The following is a 20,181-nucleotide window of genomic DNA, read 5'->3' as shown; positions in this document are numbered from 1 at the left end:
CCCACATTTTCTCAACAGTGTCTCTTGATGTGGCCCGAGGCCGTGCTACTGCTCCCTTTTCCTCACTGAGCTGTTTTTAACACGCCGCCGAATGAGAGTCCGACTTCCAAATTAGTGTCCTAAATCCAAACTCATTAACTCGCAGAAACCAAACAAATCTGTGCCACGGCGTCTACAACCTGATGCATGTTTGAGATTACGAGCATTATAGCTCAGCCTTGTTTGTTTGCTAATCTGTCTGTGCGAGGATTTGGGCAACTGTCTTCGCGGCGTTCACATCAGGCGGCCTGTGTAATTCAGGCAGGCGGTTTAGCGTCGGGATGGGGATGAGAGGTACAGGCGGCGGGGAACAGCGGTTGAAGTGCTGCAAGTGTTGGCTGCAGGAAAAAAGATATTACATCAGATAATCGAAGATGAGAGGAAATGTCTTATTTCAGTCTGGGTTTATTGATTTACACTCAGGTTAAAAGGCCCCGCGGTTCAGCTGCTGCGAGGAGACAAAAATAATTTTCAATATTTTCTGTGCTAATCCACAAAGATTATCAATCTATTATTCGCCTGCTAATCTTTCCGCTTAATCTTTGGATCATAATCCCGTGTCTTGTTTGCTATTTCATGTTTTTGTCCTCCCTGCCGGATTATTAATCTTAAAGGATAAGGTCACCCGCAACACGAAAATCCAGCCATTATCCACTCAGCCCCTTGTTTTGTTGTCCACAGAACATTTCTCGCAGCATTCTCACGAACGGGGGCCGATGAAAGTAAAATCACATAAAAATGTCTCCCAGCAGCTCCATACAAGTCTCCAGAAGCCCCAAGATCCCAAAATTGATTTGCAGACGTGTTTTTATACACCGTTTTTTGAGGCCAAAAATCTTCACTGTAGCTGCTAAACTGAAAGTGTTCGCATGTGTTTGGTGCACAAGCCCAAATGTGTGTCAAGGGTGTGAATATTGTTGCTTCAATCTGATATCTAAGGGCTTGGATTACACCAGACGTGCTGTAATGTTGTCATTCTGTGAAGGGTTTTTGTTTAATTTTTTTACATTTTAGAACAAGTCCCCCTGTGTTTCAGTTGTTTAGGAAATGCTGTTTTACTGTGAGTTTCACAGCAGATAATGTATCTTTATTTTTGGGTGAATTTATCCTTTAACGTAACATATTTGGCCTCTGATTCCTCAAACTTGTTCGTTTATTCTCGCAGTGTAAGTCAACATGAAATGAGAACCAGCTTGTATCAAAGCCTGAGGGGTAACCTCCCAGCATGCACCGGGGCGACAAAGCGATGGACAAAAGTCTCATTCCAAGTGCGTTCCTGCGTGATTACTGATGTTACTGTGCCCTACAGTGTTCCTCAGTGTTTCCCTCAATGCTAATGTTGTTACAGTTTGTTATTGAAGGGGAATGTCATCGATTTTACGCATTAGGTTCAGTTGACAAGTCACATGGGGCGCTACTCAGTCAGTGAAAACAGTTTCAGACTTTAAAAGAGGGCAGAAGACATTACACAACTCACCCTGATGACATAATCAGGGTAATCTTGGGTTTATGTTAGAGAGCCAAAATGTGTTGATGGAACTAAACTCATATTAGGGAATAAAAGTCATAATATTTCATATTATTTTGTTTCTTATCAGTCCACCAGCTTCATGAAAGTACAAAACTAAACTCCTGGAAAACCCCTTTAAGAGGACATACACATATTTATGTTTACTGTTACAACATGAATGATGTACATGTTGATGATTTGCTATCTAGTGTGACTGAGAATAGCGTGACTTTGGTTGGAGAGTGGACATTAATCCTGGCCTTTCTTGTTTGTCCTGTCAAGTACAATGAATCTCTTTATGTTTAACAGGCTACAGCTTGAAAAACAGTCATGTGACATGAACATGATATAATCATTCTTGCAATAGGGAAATGATGTTCATTTCAAAGGTTTGACTACTGGACAGAAGAAGAAGTCTTACACTGGGTAGAATCCATTTTAACGGTGTTATTAACGACATAAATTCAACATTACAGCACTGCTGTTGTTCCACTCAGCTGGCCCCTCGAGTGGCTGCTAGTTTGGTGCGCTACCTGACATTGTGCAGAGGCAAGCTCGCCAACATTAACGCTGCCAGCGCTAGTCAGCAACACGTTAACGTTGCCTACGCAAACTAATGTCAGTGTCGGCAGTGGTAGCTTGCCAACGTTAGGTCAGTACAGAATGTCTCAGCCATTTTTACGTTTTTTTTTTGGTTTGTTTGTTTTTTCCTGAAACTGGCCAAAACCAAGACTCTTGATGCTGACAAAACACAGACATCACATGATACCAATGGTGTTATACTATTGGCTCACAAACCCTTGTTAGAAGCTGGAAACCAACAATTCTTAAACCACACATTTTTCTTTGTAAATATCAATTCACGATCATAATATTGTGTTTTCAAGGAAAAGAGATACTTTGATTCTGCCACTTTCCTCTCACTCTGACGATGTATTATCTTTAAAACATTTTCATCGGTCTGACCTTTAAAAGTGGACCGCAGGCTTCGAGTTTAACAGAGAAACTCTTCCTCCTTCGGCAGATGAATCTGTCGACAGTCTTCTAGTGCTCAGACATCATTTTACTCAGCGAAGCTCAGACACTCGAGTGAAGTAAAAAAAAATAGCTAAAAACATTTTTCGAATGGAAAATAGCACTCCTGTATCGATAACAATCACAGCGGAGAAGCGGCAATTCATGTTTTGCGGAAAAGAAACACGTTAAGTACATCCGATCCTAAATTCTGCCGCGCTGCAGAGATGAATGAGAGAAAAACAAATATGATCGGAACATTTGTTTGAAGGCCTCGTCTGAAAAGAGCTCAAAGTCTCATGAACGGCAGATAATGTCCCCTCAGCTCGGCAATAACAGTGAAGGCAATAATAATATGGCTGTATTAAAGCTGCATCGGTCTCCAGCTGAACGTTTTCTCTGCCGTAGAGGGAGATCCACCATCACACTGATTCGCAGAGCAGGTCTGGAGCCAGGTGCCTTGCTCAGCGGCTCTTCCGGCCAGGAAGTGGTGAAGAACCAGACCCTCCGGTCTAACAATGCTCTCTTTAACAGACGTGGGCCACCCTGCTCCACGCCCGCCCCCCACCACCCCGTTATAAAGGGACCTCAGGTCAGACCCCAGGTTGGGAGGCACTTTGCTTCACTTTCCTCACAATGAAAGCGTCTTCATCAAGCAGCGTCTGGGCTGCTGGGGGCCCCTCAGTGTCGGGGCCCTTGTATGGAGAGGCTAATGGGCGGAGACCTGTTAGTTAGTGTGCCTTTTCTTTTTTCTCTCTTTCTTTAAACCCTCCCAGGTCCCTGCTGTGATGCCTACTGCAGAAGTAGGCTGGGGGCGCACACACACACACACACACACACACACACACACACACACACACACACACGCTGCAGCGCCACGCGGCGCACACGCACAAACACACACACACACACACACACACAAACATCATTTCCAGTGGAGACTGGCACAGAGACGCAGCGCCACGACCACTCCGGTATGTCTGCTGGCCACGGACCGCTCAAACTTCTGCGCAGAGAAAGAGGCGGACACATCCATCCGGCTCGTCCCAGATAGCGGATTAAATTCACGCTCTCTTCTGTTTCTTTCCTTTTTTTTTCTCTCCCCCTTCTTTTTCTCCTCCTCCTCCTCCTCCTCCTCTGGTTTCGTGTTACAAAGCCTTGGGAGGGAGTTGCGCGGAGAGCTCAGTTCCTCTGTGCAGAAACTGAATGACAGGATCATATGGCTTGATTTCGCCTCACAGTCCTGAAAACATTTTTTATTTTTGAGGAGAAGAAGAAGAAGAAGAAAAAAAAAAGAAAAATCGAGGCTGTAAAGGAAAAAAGAGGAGAAAGAGAGAGAGAAGGGGGGACCGCGGGGCGAATTCGTCTCGAAACTGATGAGGATGTGGAATAATTTATAACTCCAATTCAAAAACAAACCCGAGATAACGGAGAGAGAGAAGGAGAGAGGAAAGAGGGGGAGAAGCGGATACTGGATCTGTCGTCAGAACGGAGAGGAAAAGCGCAGGAGTGCGATCATCGGCACCGTCGGCGGTTTCACAAGGTAAGTTTGGAGCCGTTATTTGTCGTGATGGTCGGCGGTGTGGACCCGGAGCAGACGATGAGGGGGGAGAGAGAGGGAGAGAGGGAGGCGGGAGGTGGAGGTAGATCCCGATCCCCGAGTCTCCGGATCTCCAACTGTTGCCACGAAGCCCTTCTTCTTTTTTTTCCTCGGAAATTAGGACGCCTGCCTTCAGACACAATGCGCCGTCTGAGCGGAGCTCTGAGGGGCTGTTTGCTTGTTTTCTTGGTTCTGGGTGAGGAGGAGGGGGAGCTCGGTGTGGTGCAACTTTATCTCCATTTCGCGCAGCGTAAACACAGCGCACTGCGGTCAGGAGCGGCTGGAGGGGGATCAACTCCCCGGGTTTACCTACTGTATGGCGTGTGTGTGTGTGTGTGTGTGTGTGTGTGCGTGTGTGTGTGTGCAGTATGCACTGCTGCACGATTTCAAACTATACCCTGATGTATCCCCCCTCATCATATACACCGTGTGTGTGCTGCTGACATATGCCACCATCATCACTATGCACCACCTCCTGTGGTCAGACGTGCTACTGAGTTCAGTCTAGAGGAGTGGAGCTCTCAGATGCACTTTTAGGAGCTGCTTCTTCTTCTTCTTCTTCTTCTTCTTCTTCTTCTTCTTCTTCTTCTTCTTCTCTTTCTCCTTCTTCTTCAGCGTGGTCCTGTCATCTCCTGGCCTCAACATAATCTCCCTGTGATATCCCCTAACTTACTTTGTGACTTGCGAGCAGAGAGTTGAACAGCCCACAGTGATGGGATGGCAGCAGTGTCCTGCACTCACATGCTGAAGATGCACTTTTAAAAAAAAATGTAAGACCTCTGCTGTGATTTTAAAGGGCTCGTCTCCACGCGGCGGTTATAGCTGTCATACACGACAAGACCTCAACTCAGTTAAAGCGAGGAGTCCTTTCAGTCGCTGCCTCTCTTTCCCGCTTGCTCAGCTGACACTCAAAAAATTAAGCTCCTCTGGTGACAATAATCCACCGACTTGAGATATTACTTTGAAATGCCCCAGAATTTTTTTTCACCCCCTTAATGAAGTAAGCATTAGCTCCAGTTGAGTGATTATTGTAATTACTCAGGGAGGGGGGGCAGGCGTCCACGCTGGACAGTGGGCAAGGATTTGTGTAAGAAACGCTGGTGGTTTATGAAGAGGAGGAGGAGGAGGAGAAGTGGGGGGTCTGCCTGGTTTTTCTTGTCTTCTCCTTGTTTTGCTTTTTTACAAGCTGGATGGTGCCACTGCCAGTTAACTAACAGACATTACAAGGAGGGAAGGGGGGGGACGGAGTGTGGCCCTTCAAAAATAAAGACAGTGTAAGGTTTGCGGGGGAAGTTGGTGAGCGGAGTCGTGTTATTGCCTCGTGGGATGGAGGAAGATGACTATATATGAGCGTTGCAGCGCTCGAGGTTATTCGGATTATTTCTCTTTCATGAGGTTAGCCGATGTGAGGTGTTTGCGTAACATTTGCAAAGATTAATGAAAGTAATATGCAGGTAAGGTTCCGGTGCTGGCATTGAGCCCCCGAGGTTGACATTTGCGGCGTAGAGATGCAGCGGAGGATAATCTCGCCAAAATACACTTTGCTCGCCTTTTAATTTGTGGAATCAAGTTCGCAGAGGTTTAATAGTGGATGAAATCCCTCACATGAATGCACAGAGTAGATTAGACGAGACTGGAGCAGGCCACAAGGAGATGAGTGTGGAAAACCGGGTTCGGTCGTGGAGGCTTTTCCTCCAGACATCTGCATTATTCCCTGAGAAAGAGAGCTTTGAAAATCCAGTTTTATCCAGGGCACTTCCAACAAAGACACACACACACACACACACACGTATGCACACACACTGCAGCCCTCTGGCCCCAGATGTTAATGCCTCCATTGAGAGAGCCACAGGACTCCTGCCGACTTGATCTCTTCATTGTCGGACAGACAATGGACGCCACATCCTGACCGCCAGCCTCCCTCCCATCTTCCCCTCACACACTCCTTATGCTACCCACACACACGCACACATGCAATTAAACAGTACACAGTCATACAGACAAAGGACCGGACGCATCTCGCATATGTACAGACTGGCATGCTTTTTTTTAATTTTTATATATGTACATATATATATATATATATATATATATATATATATATATATATATATATATATATATATATATATATATATATATATATATATATATTCTATTGGTGGTGGTGAGTCGGACAGATGTGAAACAATGAGTTGTTATCCACAGCATGTGTGTGTTTATGTGTCCTCTCTGGGTGATGTGTTCCACACTCGTCCCTGCTGGTGTCCACTTCACGGAGAAGACTTTCACGACATGTTCCTCGCCCATCGATCGATCCAAGTGTTTTGTGGTCAGAAAATAAAGAAAAGACGCCGTCAAAGTTTTGAGGAGCCAAAGACGACGTCTTCAAATGTTTTGTTTTGTCCGACGCACAACCTCACACCTAAAGCAGTTCGATTTGATCAAAGAAAAGCTGCAAATTCTTAAATTTAAGAAGCAGGGTGATGTTTCTTATTACATTTTTTTTCCCTTCTTTGGTTTTGTTTCAGTCATCAAAACCGTTGTTGATTCATTGTGCTTCATATGTGCACATGTGACGTTTGCTCTGACACCAGCGGGCCGGCGTTGCATCACAGCCGTTGCATCGTCACTGCACCAGATGACTCCTGTCTGCTGTGTGTGTGTGTTTAATTGTCATCTCTGTGTCACGTGCATCACGTCAGTGCAACAGATCCCGATGCCCACATGGTGAGCAGCTGAATGCACAGCAACCGTCCCGTGATAACAGGATGATTTTTTTTTTTTTTTTTAAATCATTGAACTCAAAGGCTCGGCGTGCGGGGAACACACGCGCAGATCATTCAGTCTGTTGTCACGCTGCTCGTTCTAAGCTGCTGTGAGAGCGTATGGATCTGAATTCACTGACGATAATGTCATTTTCAGTGGTGGTGGAGATCTTTTTTTTTTTCGCATCCTCTACTAAGCAACAATTGGTGCGCCAGCTTCCCACAGGAGGTTTTTTTTTTCCTCTTTTCATGCCACCAAACAATTTAATTCCCGTCTTTTTTGTCATTCAAATATCTGCTTCAGAGGCTTCTGATCTGCTTTTGTTTCGTGTCTTTCAAACTGCTCTGTGTTTCCTGCTGAGCTGAGGGAAGTTTATATCACAGGCCATGCCCTATGTGCTCTGATGCTGCATGAACGGAATCGGCCAGATTCGTTTTTTTGATGCCTCACAGTGTGTGTGTGTGTGTGTGTGTGTGTGTGTGTGTGTGTGCGTGTGTATGTGTGTGTGTGTGTAAGAGAGAGATATGGTTCATGGCAGGCCAGATGCGAGGTCTGGAGAGCAGAAGCAGATGGGTCGTGTGTGTGTGTGTGTGTGTGTGTGTGTGTGTGTGTGTGTGTGTGTAGGGAGGCGGAGCCAGGCTGGACATGCTAATGTTTAGAGAAGAAGGAAGAGACGGGGCTTGTTTACAAGACCATGATGGTAAATGGGCTCCGGCAGGGTGTAGGGTCAAAGTGATTCAAACCTTGTGTTCTCATGCTCTCCCTGCACATGGGCCTGCTTTGTTAATGCTATTAATTCATTACAGTGGACCCAATTAGCTATACAGATGAGGTAAAGTGTGTGTGTGTGCGTTTGTGTCGAGGGGAGGTGTGATATGTGCACAGCTGTGGAACAAAAGTGACACAGTCGCACCAGAACACAAGTCTGGCTCACAGAATCACACTGACACACACTGACACACACTGACACGAAGGATCTTTTACACGATGACGCGATGAGACAGCTCGTGGCGTCACTTTCCGTTTTTAGTTTGCCAAATTTCAGAACGAAACCCTCTACATTTGTTGCTTCTTCTAACGAGGATGTTGCTTCTCCTCCTTCCTCCCTAACGTCCTGATGTGTGTCCTTATTTCTCTTTGCCTTTTCCTGACGAGGATGAATGTGAGCCCCCCCCCCTCTCTCTCTCTGTCTCTCTCTCTCTCTTTTTTGTTTTTCCACTGACCTTTCTCCCCTTCCACCATCTGCCATTTTGAAAAAAAGTTTTATCGCTTCTAGAGGAACAGTAGCCTGTAATTCTTCCTGTGCCCTTCAGCAATATTTCTTTGTGCTGTAAAAATCAAACTGGGAGGAAATCTGCGGTGGCTCAGATAGCTCGGCGCACTGCAACGGAAGAAGTGGACAGGGCACCGGCAAGCAGACACAGACGTATTAGAATGAAAAGTGCAACCAGTGTGAAAAATCCGTCCAGAACCCTGAGCGGATACTTGTGTATCTTTTGGTAGATGGCAGCAGTGCATCATTGCTACGTCCATGTCGCTGCGGACGACGTGTGCCGCGCTGTCTGAGTGCACCGGCCTGAGGTGAGGTACAAGACAACAACAACAAAAATGTACATTTCTTCAAAGGAAATAATACACATCAGAGGGGTTGGGGCCAGGGCTGAAATGTCACTGCTTTTTAAATCTCACACGGAGAAAGCTCCTGGAGCTGCCTCGCCATTTTCAGCAATTTATTTGATTGTTTTTGCAGCCGTGAGTAACGCCTCTACTTTCTTCTTCTGTGGAACGATCAACAGCTCTCTCAGAAATCAAGCGTCTTTACACACAAGCAGTGTACTTTATAGACGTTCTTCAGTGCTACGTGTGCATTCTGAATCCCTGGCCGTGTTACATGCAAGCACAGCATTATCTCACAGTGCCATATGTGCAGCATTCTCGCCGCGCCGATGATATCCGATTGGTGTTTCCTCCTTCGCCCGTGTTTTTCATTTATTCGCAAGTGTGCCCGAGCTCTTCCGGCTCTTCCTGACTCATTTGTGTACAAAAAACGTTGCCAGTGTCTCAGATGTCGCGCAGCCATAATTCATTGTTGTTAAAATCCTACAGAAGGGCACTATTAGTATAGAACACAAGCTGTGCATGTGCAGAAGCGCGCACACACACTCTGCACAACCCTCCGGCCCCCTTCTCGGTGGCTGTGAGGCCCATTGAGAAGTTTCCATCAGGCAGTGAAGATGGATCCAGAGGGTTTTGGCAGCGGCTGTGATTGCAGTTGTTCCGAGACGGGGAGCTTTTGCTCTTCTGCAACTTGGCCCTTCCCTTTGAGCTTTCTCTCTCTCTCTCTCTCTCTCTCTCTCTCTCTCTCTCTCGTCCTCTGTCTCTCGCCCAGCTACACTCGCGTATTTTTTCCCTCCTCTCCCCGCCTCTCGCACTCGTTTCGGGCTCAATTCGAGTAGCATAATGGGGTCAATTTTTTGCGTTGCCAGAGTGTAAGCACTTAACACTTGCATAGCTCAACTTTAATTGAACAGACAAGTGCGTATTCAGCCTATTGTGAATGAAAACTATGCTTGCATAGAGGGGAAAGCACTATAATCCTATTGGAGGCTCTAATAGTAGTGCCGCCATTATGGATCTGTCTCTCTTTCCCTCAAATCAGTTGAGTTAGATTGAATGAAGTCCTATCGGCATTGTTGTCAGAAATTACACACATTAAACATTATTACCCAAAAAATGTAATACCCTCAGAATGTGGAACACAAGGCAGTAATAAATATTTGTCACTCCCTATGAATGATGCAGCTACCCTTTGGGCCAATCAATAAATAAATAAGCCCTGAGGGAGGGAAAGTGTTTCCAGGAACGTCAGACTGGTGGAAAATTCAATATGGTGCATACTGTCACTCCCGGAGGCGAATCTGTCGAGCCAGCGTAGCTGGATGCACCAAACGCTTTAGCTCTCGTGGCGTGGATATTTTGTTTATCGAAGCCTTTCATTCTGACCTGTAATTCCCCCCCCCCCCCCCGTCGTCCTGAGAAATGTAATTCCAAAGATGTCAGAATGTGGCGGTGAGAGGCATCACCCAAATCTAATCAGCGATGTCTGAAACAAACGAACAAACAGATGGAGAAGTAATCCATAGCTCCCCGCCGCGGCATAAATGTTTGTGCTTTTTTTTTTTTTTTTTTGGGTGAGGGGGTTTTTCTCTGCACAGCACACTCTCTATCTGCTGCCTTTATGTGCGATGTGCTCAGAGAGTTACTGGAGGCCTTTAGAAGGAACTCGGTGGAGCTGCTCCGGGTGGCTCGGGTCGTCTGCATTATTTATCAGCGGTGGAGTGGAGGTGGAGGAGAGCCCTGACCTGCTTGTTTGTTACCAGCTGACCACTATTGGCCATCTGCTGCCCGCCAGCTTCTCTCTCTCTCTTTCTGTCTCTCTCTCTCTATCTGTCATTACCTCTCTCTCTCTCTTTCTGTCTCTCTCTGTTTATCATTACCTGTCTCTCTCTCTCTCTCTCTCTCTCTCTCTCTCTCTCACGATCCATCTCTATGATGCTCTGCTCTCTGTGTTTGCATCGGACTTTCTATCAATAACTGGGTTTCCATCCAAGTTTTTATGGAAAACAGGACATAGGGAGTCAGAGGGGTCAAATGGATTTTTTTGCTCACTCGTGATTGAGGAGGGTTCAGTGCGAACTGTGTCAGGAAGAACTGATGACTAGGCATTATTTCAGTCGGCAATTGACATACAGTGGGTTTGATCGTGAGTAACTGAGAGGGTGCTAGCATATGTCCTACTATGGTCAATATTATATTTAGTTAAGATACTTTTTTTAACAAAGAAATATAACAATTAATTAATTAATTAATAGGAGAGTTTTGAAGGTGCTGAGGGGCGGAGTTTGTGTCCCTCCAGCTTTAAGTCATTCTGCTAAGCTAAGCTAGCAGGGGTTAAAAACAAGAGACTTATTGATTTCTTTCCCTCCATCTTCCCGGCACAAAAAGCAAATAAGCGTATTGCACAGAATGTCCGACTTGTGCTTTAATGAGCTGTCTGCAGCGACATGCTCTCCCCCTGCTAAATCATTAAAGCCCGTGTCCACATGCATACGGCCGCATCCATTTGAAGCGAGCCATCGCCGGCCATGCAGCGTGTTGTTTTCATCTCCTAAATGAGTCAAAGACAAGAGAGAGAGAGAAATCTTCTTCACATTTGATACTCGTCCAGTAATTTCCTCTTCAGATAGCAGCTGGACTGATCTCTCCCCGCTTCATTCTGTTTCCTGGGTCTGCCCGTCCTTGGCTGCAGTCGAAATTTCGAAAGCTGGATTGGGGAGAGAGATAGTAATATATGCTCGGCCAAAAACCTTGTCAGCGAGCCAACTGTGTTTCGGGGGCACCGTGTAAGGTATTAAATATGTTTTCTGAGGCCCCCCGACGAGCCCGTTCGCCGTCTGCTCGTTGTTTTGTTTGTTCCGACTCAGCAGATGTTTTCTGGCTCGCTTGTCCGCGCTGTGTTCTGTGTGCGGAGGGAACCGCCGGAATTGTTCTCTTTCTTTTTTTTTTTTTTGTTATTCTGGTTCGGGTGACACGTCGAAGCTGTTTTGGAGCCAGTATGAGGTTCCCATTGTTTACTGTCAGTCGCGGCACTGCTGCGTGTGTATGTGTACTTTGCATGGAGTTTGCATATTCAGCTCTTGCTTCTTATTGTTTTTATGCATTGATTCCGGCGCAGTGTATGCAAATGTCTGTGAGATAACGGTAAAAAAAAATAGAAATACAGGCTCATGGAGTGGATGTCTGAGATTGGGTGTGTGTGTGTGAATAATGATGCAGATGAAGTGGGCAGCAAGAGGAAAGCAGGCCCCTGCCCTCCTCTTTTCCGTGTTAAACAGAGCATGGTGGTTTGTTTTTATGACAGCCTCTTTTTTCTTTTCTTTTTTTTTTTTTTGGCATTGTTCTGGTCCGATAGCGCTCGCCCTCCCTACCGTGGGACTGGCCGTTAGTGGGCAGGAAGTGCCGGGAGCGCGCAGCGTGAGAGCACACACACTCACACACACGCATACATGCATACTGTAATGCAGACTCCGGCCCCTCCCGAGCTATCGCCCCGCACTCACACATAAAGTTTTGAGAGGACAATAAAAAGTTGCCCCGCGGCTCGCAGGCTGGTAAGCTGCAGCTTATCCAGGAAGGCGCTGCAGCCGGGCTAATGGCCTCTCTCCAGGGTAGGCACTACAGAGGGGCCCATCCAGGCTTATCAGCAGCAGGAGGGGCCCCTACACGGTTGCTCTTTGAGAACTGTGAGAGTAGCTTAGCTTTCGCAGAGGGCTACCTCCGCTTATTTCCTGTTGTGCTTGTCTAATGTTGTCTTGGCTGTACATGAAAATCAAGGGTAGTCGCTACTGACTCCAAATGAAAACATAGATGTTTACCCAGCGTTGCACCTCCAATTAGAAATCAAAGTTAACTTGCACCTCTTGATGGAAGTTCAGGTCTTACTGGGTAGTCGATGCTAGTGTTTCTTGTTGAAAAATCAATGTTAGAACAGTGTGGCTTTTACTCCTTTCTGGTACCACGGGACCCTTTTGGCAAGTGTGCAGAGGATCGTGGGCAATTACTGTTTAAATATCTGCACAGCAGTGATGCATCGTTTTCTTCTTCTTTTATTGAGTAAAGTCAAAGTAAAGAGCCTGCATGATTTGCAGGATATGACTGAAAGTGAGATAAAGTGACTGACTAATCAGATTTTGCCTCATGGCTGCAAGCATGACGGCTCCAGCATGACTGAGCCCCTGAGTCACTGCTCCTTCTCTTCCTCCGGAGAGGAGCAGGAAGTGGTACAGTTTACACAGCAGCTGCAGACTCCGCTGCAGCGGGGTAACCAGTCGCTGTCGCTTCTTGTGAAGAATTTGCGAAACACAACCCTTTCGTTTGGCTGGATTGTGAAACAAACAAAGGCAGCACAGTGCCCTGCCTAAATATCTTGAACTTGTTTGTTTCTGTTGACGCAGCCACCTACTCCTCTGCTTTGCACGTGGCCTGTGATAGACGCAATGAGATCCCGCAGGCACCAAGAACAACAAATACGCTTTATAATTAACTGATAGACTTGTACTTTAGCTGGATATACAGAATGATCCTGACGTGAGGAGCATCTTTATACCCGGTGGAACCATGCTGTGATGGAGCCTTCTGCTGGTGGCCTATGAGCAGATCCACTGGACGAGATGGTAGTTTACCCTTCAATCCCCAATTATCTTTTTAGTGTCCACCTAATCTTGAACAAATTAGATATTCTTGATAATTGGACATAACATTTTTTGAGGATTTATTAGATTTTAGGACAATGTTCCATTGTGAAAAAAAACAGGACAAAACTGTCCTGTTTTTTTTCACAATGGAACATTTTTTCCTAATAACCAAAATAACAACAAAGAAAAGACTATGTTCAGACAATGACAATACTTGGACCAGTCGCCAGGACAAAATGCTGGCAGTAAGTGTCTCTGCAAACCACTAGTACTTTCTCAAAGGCCTACACACCATACAGACATTGACATTTCAACAAATGGTTTCGCTTGTAGTCGTAATGGTGGTTTCTCCAACTAGAACGGAATACCAGTGGAGGTTGATGATCGTGAAGCCAACATTTCAGACAATAAAGACTACAGTCTAGCAATCTTTTTTCTTTTTCTTTTTCGAAGCACAAAGTCAACTCTATGGCCTTCTCGTTGTGATCAAAGTAAACGCAGCAGTTGCGCGGCGGTGGTCTCTGATTCTGTAATGTGACAAGACGAGTAAGAAGTCCCGCGGATGTAACCGCAGTATAAGTTTGTGCATCGAAGTTGATCAAAGAATGGAAAGACGTTTATTCCTGTGGTGTGTACAATTAAAGCACGGCACAGCCTGATCATGTGTGATATTTCCCTGGTGTCAGGTCGGTGATATCAACCAGTGGAACAATAACTGCCTGTGGTATCTGCAGTGGGAATCCTGGTAATCCCCTGGATCAAGTATAAATACAGATTTATGGATTAATTTCCCCGGGTCTCTCTCCCACAGGCTTATTGAAACATCACTGCTATCTTGGCAGTGTTGGTTGTTGGTGCTAGCTCTGGTTAGCACATCGTTAGCCTCACCTCAAATCTAGCATCTCCTTTGAGCACAGCTGTATCAGCAGCTGCAACTATAATAGTCCTGTTGTTGAGGTGCTGGTCTGGCTTGTGTGCCGGGGAGGAGGTGAAAGAGAGAGACAGAGGCTGAGTTTGCCCCCTCACCCACCCCTATCCTGCTGCAGACTCACCTTTGACCCCCGGCTGGCTGAACCCCCCCCTCAGTTCCCGCTGCTCTTTTCCAGTCCACTGCCTTCTGCATGATGTCTGACTGTCTGAAGGGAGGGATGGAAAGACAAGAAAAGAGATAAATATGCTCAGTGGGATGAGGCAACAATAATATAAAAGAAATGAGATAAAGGAGGAGAGAGAACACATATTGGGAGGAGTACAAGGGCTGGGGAGAGGGGAAAAATAGAGAGAGGTAAACGGGTTGCCAGGTTTGGTGTAGTCCTGGAGAGAGACGGAGATTTGAAAGGGAGAAAAGAAGCCAGCCTGCGCAGACAACAGCCCTGAGAAACCAAGATAAGAGCCGACCAGCAGTCAACAATTACGCCATCAATTTCCAGACTGGCTTTCACCTCCTCCTCTCGCCCGCTCTTTCAATCTTCCTCGTCTTTCCCTCCTTGGTCCTCGCTCTTATTCTGTTTCCTCCCCTTTATTCCCCACTGCTGCACTCCTGATGTGTTTTTGTAATAGAGCTCTCCACGTGCAGCCTGTTATACACACACGCATGCACACATGGGTGCCTTCCGACAGTGAAAAAGATTACTCACCACTGCACTTTAAGTTTGCTTCCATCACTTCACTTGATGATTCCAGTTAAAACTTGTACTTCTATACGCTTTGAGCTTATCAGCTACAGTGAGGACACTGGCTTTAGATTCTAGAGTGTCACTAGAAATAACAAAATCGTTACTAAGAATATAACTTAACAGTATTATTTTTTAGGCTTACTTTTATGTCCCATAACCTTCTTGTGAAAACCCTGAATCTGTCATGTTCCCACAGCCCTGTTTCTAGCTCTGTGACGGGGCACTTTCCATGCAAAGTGCTTCTAAATTGTTTATGCTCGGGTTTTCCAGAGCATCATATTTTGGGCTCTGCACTGTAGCTTCAGTAAGAATTTCCTCTGAATAAGAGCTTTCGACAGGGGATGGGGACACACTATACTTTCCCCAAAACTTGCAGTTAGTATCATTCGCTCATACTCTTTGTTATTACTGTAATTATGAGTCTAATGACAGATGTGGACAGGAGGGTAAGACGTCAGGCCCTGTTCATTACGTCCCTGTGTCCCAAGTCTCGAAAGCAAAACGCACTGTCTCCTTCCTCTTAATAAAAAAAAAAGCAAAAAAAGAATACAGATTTGGTCATAGATTACCATGGCAACAGTTAAAGCTTTTAAGCATTCGGGTCAACCCTGTTTTGTGCATGAAATAATTAGAGGCAATTGTAAAGATTTAGGACAAAGTCGTTAGTTCTGTGGAAAAAGCATTCTAGAGCAGACTGACCTCGCCAGAACTAAAAATCCAAGATCACCAAATGAGAATGAGCTGCATGAGCTGATACCCCCCCCTCCAATCCCTCCACCCACCCACCCCTTTACACATTGTGCCACACAGATATGGAAGGCCACGTGCATTTTCTCACACACTCTCACCTGGGCTAACACATTCACGCATGCAGGCATTTGCACGCACACCTTCATATGCACACACACAGACACACACACACACACAAGCACACACACACACACACACACACACACACACACACTCGTCTGTCTTCTCTGTCACGCTCACACACACACACGGCATATGTAACAGTTTATCTCGCAGTGTTATTTTTCATTTCTTTTTTCATACCTATTAGGGAGTCTTTTTTAGGAACACCAAGGAGGAGAGAAAGGCAAACTCTTTAGTATGATTTTTTTCGCCTGAGGTTAGACCAGCCATGGAGAACAAACACACACACACACACACACACACACACACACACACACACACACACACACCGAAAACTCTGAGCCACCCTCTGCCTCTACGCGTCAAAAAATCAATAACACGTCTCTTTAAAAAAGCCTGAAACCTAATGGAAAGAGACAGTGAGAGAGTGAGAGGGGGATGCTGATCAACCCCACCAACACACACACACACACACACACACACACACACACACCCTACTCACTCTCCCTCTTACTCACTTTCTCTGCTGATTGTGCTTTTTCTTCCTCTCTGTCTGTAGATAGATAGATAGATAGATAGATAGATAGATAGATAGATAGATAGATAGATAGATAGATAGATAGATAGATAGATGTGTTACAGTAAGGTAGGGAAGGTGAGAGGAGTCGTGTCAAATTGAGGCGACTGAGTTAAATCGCTCTCCCTATTTAAAATTCATTGACCGTCCATCCTCCATCCCTCCGTCCCTCCATCCATCCCATCCTCTCATATCTCTGCAGCTGAACAGCTCTGATTTGTGTACCAGGATTAAATTCCTCAAATTTGTCTTTCACTCCCTGTGGGAGAGGACCGTGCTTTTTAATTAATTGATTTTGAAATGAAGTTAGCAGCCGCGCGTGGGTGTGTGTGTACGTGGTTAAAGTGTGTGTGCGTGTGTGTGTGTGGTTGCGGCGGAGTGTGTTCCTCTCTCTCTCTCTCTCTCCCCGACGCTTAGCCGGGTGGCTGATGGGTGTGGATGTGTGTTTTGCTGAGTGTGTGCCTGCGTTCGTATCTGGGCCTTTGTAATTATCTACCGTCGGAGGAGCTGAAAGGAAGGGATGTCGATGCTGAATCTACAAATCTACAGTAAATCTGGAGTGTAAAAAAATGACAATATATGGTTTAAGAGGGGTTATGTGCCTCGTGTGTTTAGTACAGATTGAACAAATGAAATATGAAATGCTAATTAGTGCGGTTTGGAGGTTCTGCTAGGCGGGCTTTGTTACATCAGAGGCAGAGCCAGGCTAGCTGTTTCTCCATGTTTCCAGTCTTTGTGCGAAGCTAAGCTAACTCATCTACTCACCAGTCCGTCTTCACAGGCCAACTTTAGTTAAAAGCTATTCCGACTTCACTCGGCAGCTCATAAACTGATCCATTTATATTAACGTGTGTATTGTACAGTGTAGTAAGAAGCTTAGCGGTGGCGATGTTGAAGTCGCACAACCACGCCGTGGTTCATTTACAGCCTAATGTTAGCTTTTTCACTTCTGGCGCTCTCATTTTCGCTTCAGAAAATCATGAAAGTGATGTTCAAACATGAGAATTACCCCGCTGAACAAAAAATAGAGATTATTTTCTGCCATAATCCAAAAATCCAATTGAAAAACACATTGTCCCTGCAGCACTCTGTCATACGTTTAGGCGTTGGCTAATGATGAACGTTACAGGTGTTGTGCTGTTTGTGAGCGCTTTGTTAAATGTTAGTTGGGGTGAACAGACTGAAGCAAATCGCTTCCTGAAACAATCCGTTCATCAGTCGGTTCAGCTGTGCTCTCGAGCAAATGTTGGAGGTGTGTTCAACATTAACAGCACTGGTCTTTGACCACAGTCAGGATCGATGACATTATGTACTGTAATACTGTATGTGTAGGCTGACATTCAGTATTACTGTGTGTAGTGCTGCGTGCATGCAGCAGTATTAAGCACACACACATAATGTAGCTGTAAAGATCACTGACACCCATGGAACGGGGTGCTGTAGGCCACACAGACACGATAAAATGGCAGATTTTTTGGAAGTAACAGCAACTTCCTACCTGACGATGGATTATTGTTGTCCACAAACCTGAACTTCTACTGAAGTTGAGATCAGCCTTTATATTATTATTCATTCATATGAGTGAAATATGAGTAGGCTAAAGGGAGGCTGTCACCTAACAATGCATCAGCCTCACCTTGACAGACACGCCACACCTGGTTTTTATCTCAAACATGCAACAGTTGCAGGTTGTGCTGTAGGATTACTGATGAACAGATACAGACTTGACAAACAGCGCTGAGCCGCTGTGATAAATGGTAATCAGAGCCGACATGAAAAAGGCTTCCTTCGGCATAATTACATGCTCCTTCATCTTTTTCACCCAACCACCTTACCTGTGCGATTCCTTTTTTTTTTCCCCACCCTGATCAAAACTGACTTGCTAAATAATGTAGGGTTTTTAACTGTGGCTGCTGTTGCTGATAAAAAGTCGTGTCAGTCTTCATTTGCTAGACCGCTCTCCTTTCTCAAGTTTAAAACCTGTTGGAAAATGTATCCAGGCTGTGCGGTTTTTACAGCTTCGCGATAAGAAGCGCAGAAAATGTCTGAAACTGAAAAAGCTAACATGTTAGCTCGCTGTGAAAGTCACTGTCAACACCCCTCGGTACGACCTTCCACTGCCTTCACGTTACAAAGCATCAGGTGTGACCTCAAACATGTTAAATAACCGCGAGCCTCAAAAATGTAGAAGATGAAACAGGAGACTGTAATTGCGATTGAACGTGGATCTGGAACCCCAACAACTGTTTCAGGAAAGAAGCGATCATTAGCCAAAGTGATTCAAGGCATCAGGTCAGGTGTGCTTGTTAGAGGAAAGTGGACGGGGGGCTTATTTAGCGAGAGGACAGTAAGCAGCTGGATGAGTCTCTTCGTCCCCAGACTCTTCTGATTAAAATCCCCTCATAAAAAAATTATAGGCGGCCAAGTCGTAGCTACTTAATGTGAGGGATGGGTCAGGTAACTCTCTGCGTGTGTCCTCACTCCTTCATGATTATTAACCAGTGTGTCTGAGTGAGGGCGTGAGCGCTCTGCTGCGCTCTCTTTGTTCACATGTGAGTGTGTGTGTGGGATTTCTCTCTCTTTTTCTTTTTTCTTTCTTTTTTTTTTTTTTGCAGCTGCATGGACTCTCGCTTTGTTCCACAGAGCTGCTGTGTGTCGCTGAACGCCTAATGTATTATGTGGCGCACAATGCCGTCCTCTCTGGAGCTGCGTTCGGCCGCCGCAGCATGCTGCCTCAGCGCTCGCAGCCGACCAGGAACGTCAGCAGGCCGCGGTGCGCCTCACACCGCTGGTGGTGGATCTGCTGCATGCTGTCAGACTCACGCCGTCTGTCGCAGTTTGTGTGTGTTTCTTTGTGTCTGTGTGTGAGCCTTTGCCTTTGTTTCTCAGAGTAGTCTGTGTGGCTGTTTCTTTGTGTCTGCATGTTGTGAGAGTGTGCTAAGCTTGTGCATCTTCATCTCTTTGTGTCTGAATGTGAGTGTGTAGTATGTGCGTATTTGTACCTGTGTGTGTTATCATCAGGTTTTGCATCCTTGACTGTGTGTGTGTGTGATTGTGTGTGTGTCTGTGTTTGTGTTTGTATGTCTGTGTGAAAGGGTGTGCCTCTGTCTAAGTGCTTTGTGTCTGCATCTACTTTTGTCTTATTAATTATATATATATCTCCAAATTGCGCCTGTGTGTGTGTGTGTGTGTGTGTGCTACCACCGTTGTATGACAGACAGAGCTCCCGCTAGACTTTATTAACAACATTTACTAGAAACTCTGCTGGGTTTGTCTAGGAGATTAAGATGTGCATGCACACACACATACACACACACACACACGCTGACAAGACTGACTCACACAGGCACCAAGGGTTTGAGGGGAGAGGGAGAGTGTGTGTGTGTGTGTGTGTGTATGTGTGTTTGTGTGTGTGTGGGGGCGAGCTTTGCAAAAATCAACAAAAACATGCGCCACAGCGTTCCAACACATTCACACACACTTTGTTCTCACATATTCCTGTTCTGTCATACATACTGCGTCACGTCTCCCACTCAACACACCAAAAACACAAACACACAGAGGCAGTTTGTGATTAGGATGAAGGCATCAGATGCTTGTATTTATGATTTATGCATGTGTGTCTTCTCACCTGGGCTCCAGCACTCAGTATGATACCTCACACACACACACACACACACACACACACACACACACACACACACACACACACACACACACACACACGCACACACACAAACACACACACACACACACAAATCCTCAGACACCTGAGAAAGTGCACTAGTTTGCCAATGTGACACCAATGTGACTGTCAGTGTGTGTGTGTGTGTGTGTGTGTGTGTGTGTGTGCGCGCTCAGTGGAGCAG

General features: G+C 45.7%; 1 protein-coding gene across 1 annotated transcript in view; it reads left to right on the top strand.

Moving 5' to 3' along the window:
• Positions 1-3,567: 3,567 nt before the first annotated feature.
• sema4c (sema domain, immunoglobulin domain (Ig), transmembrane domain (TM) and short cytoplasmic domain, (semaphorin) 4C) overlaps positions 3,568-20,181 on the top strand; it is a 99,076-nt gene continuing 82,462 nt past the window's right edge. Inside the window, exon 1 of the mRNA XM_037099124.1 lies at positions 3,568-4,106. The gene's annotated coding sequence lies outside the window, so the exon portion shown is untranslated. The remainder of the gene's footprint in view (positions 4,107-20,181) is intronic.

Source organism: Acanthopagrus latus, chromosome 5 (assembly GCF_904848185.1).
Source record: "Acanthopagrus latus isolate v.2019 chromosome 5, fAcaLat1.1, whole genome shotgun sequence".
Taxonomy (NCBI): Eukaryota; Metazoa; Chordata; class Actinopteri; order Spariformes; family Sparidae; genus Acanthopagrus; species Acanthopagrus latus.
The sequence above is the reverse complement of the archived record's forward strand: the minus strand, read 5'-3'. Positions and strand labels throughout refer to the sequence as shown.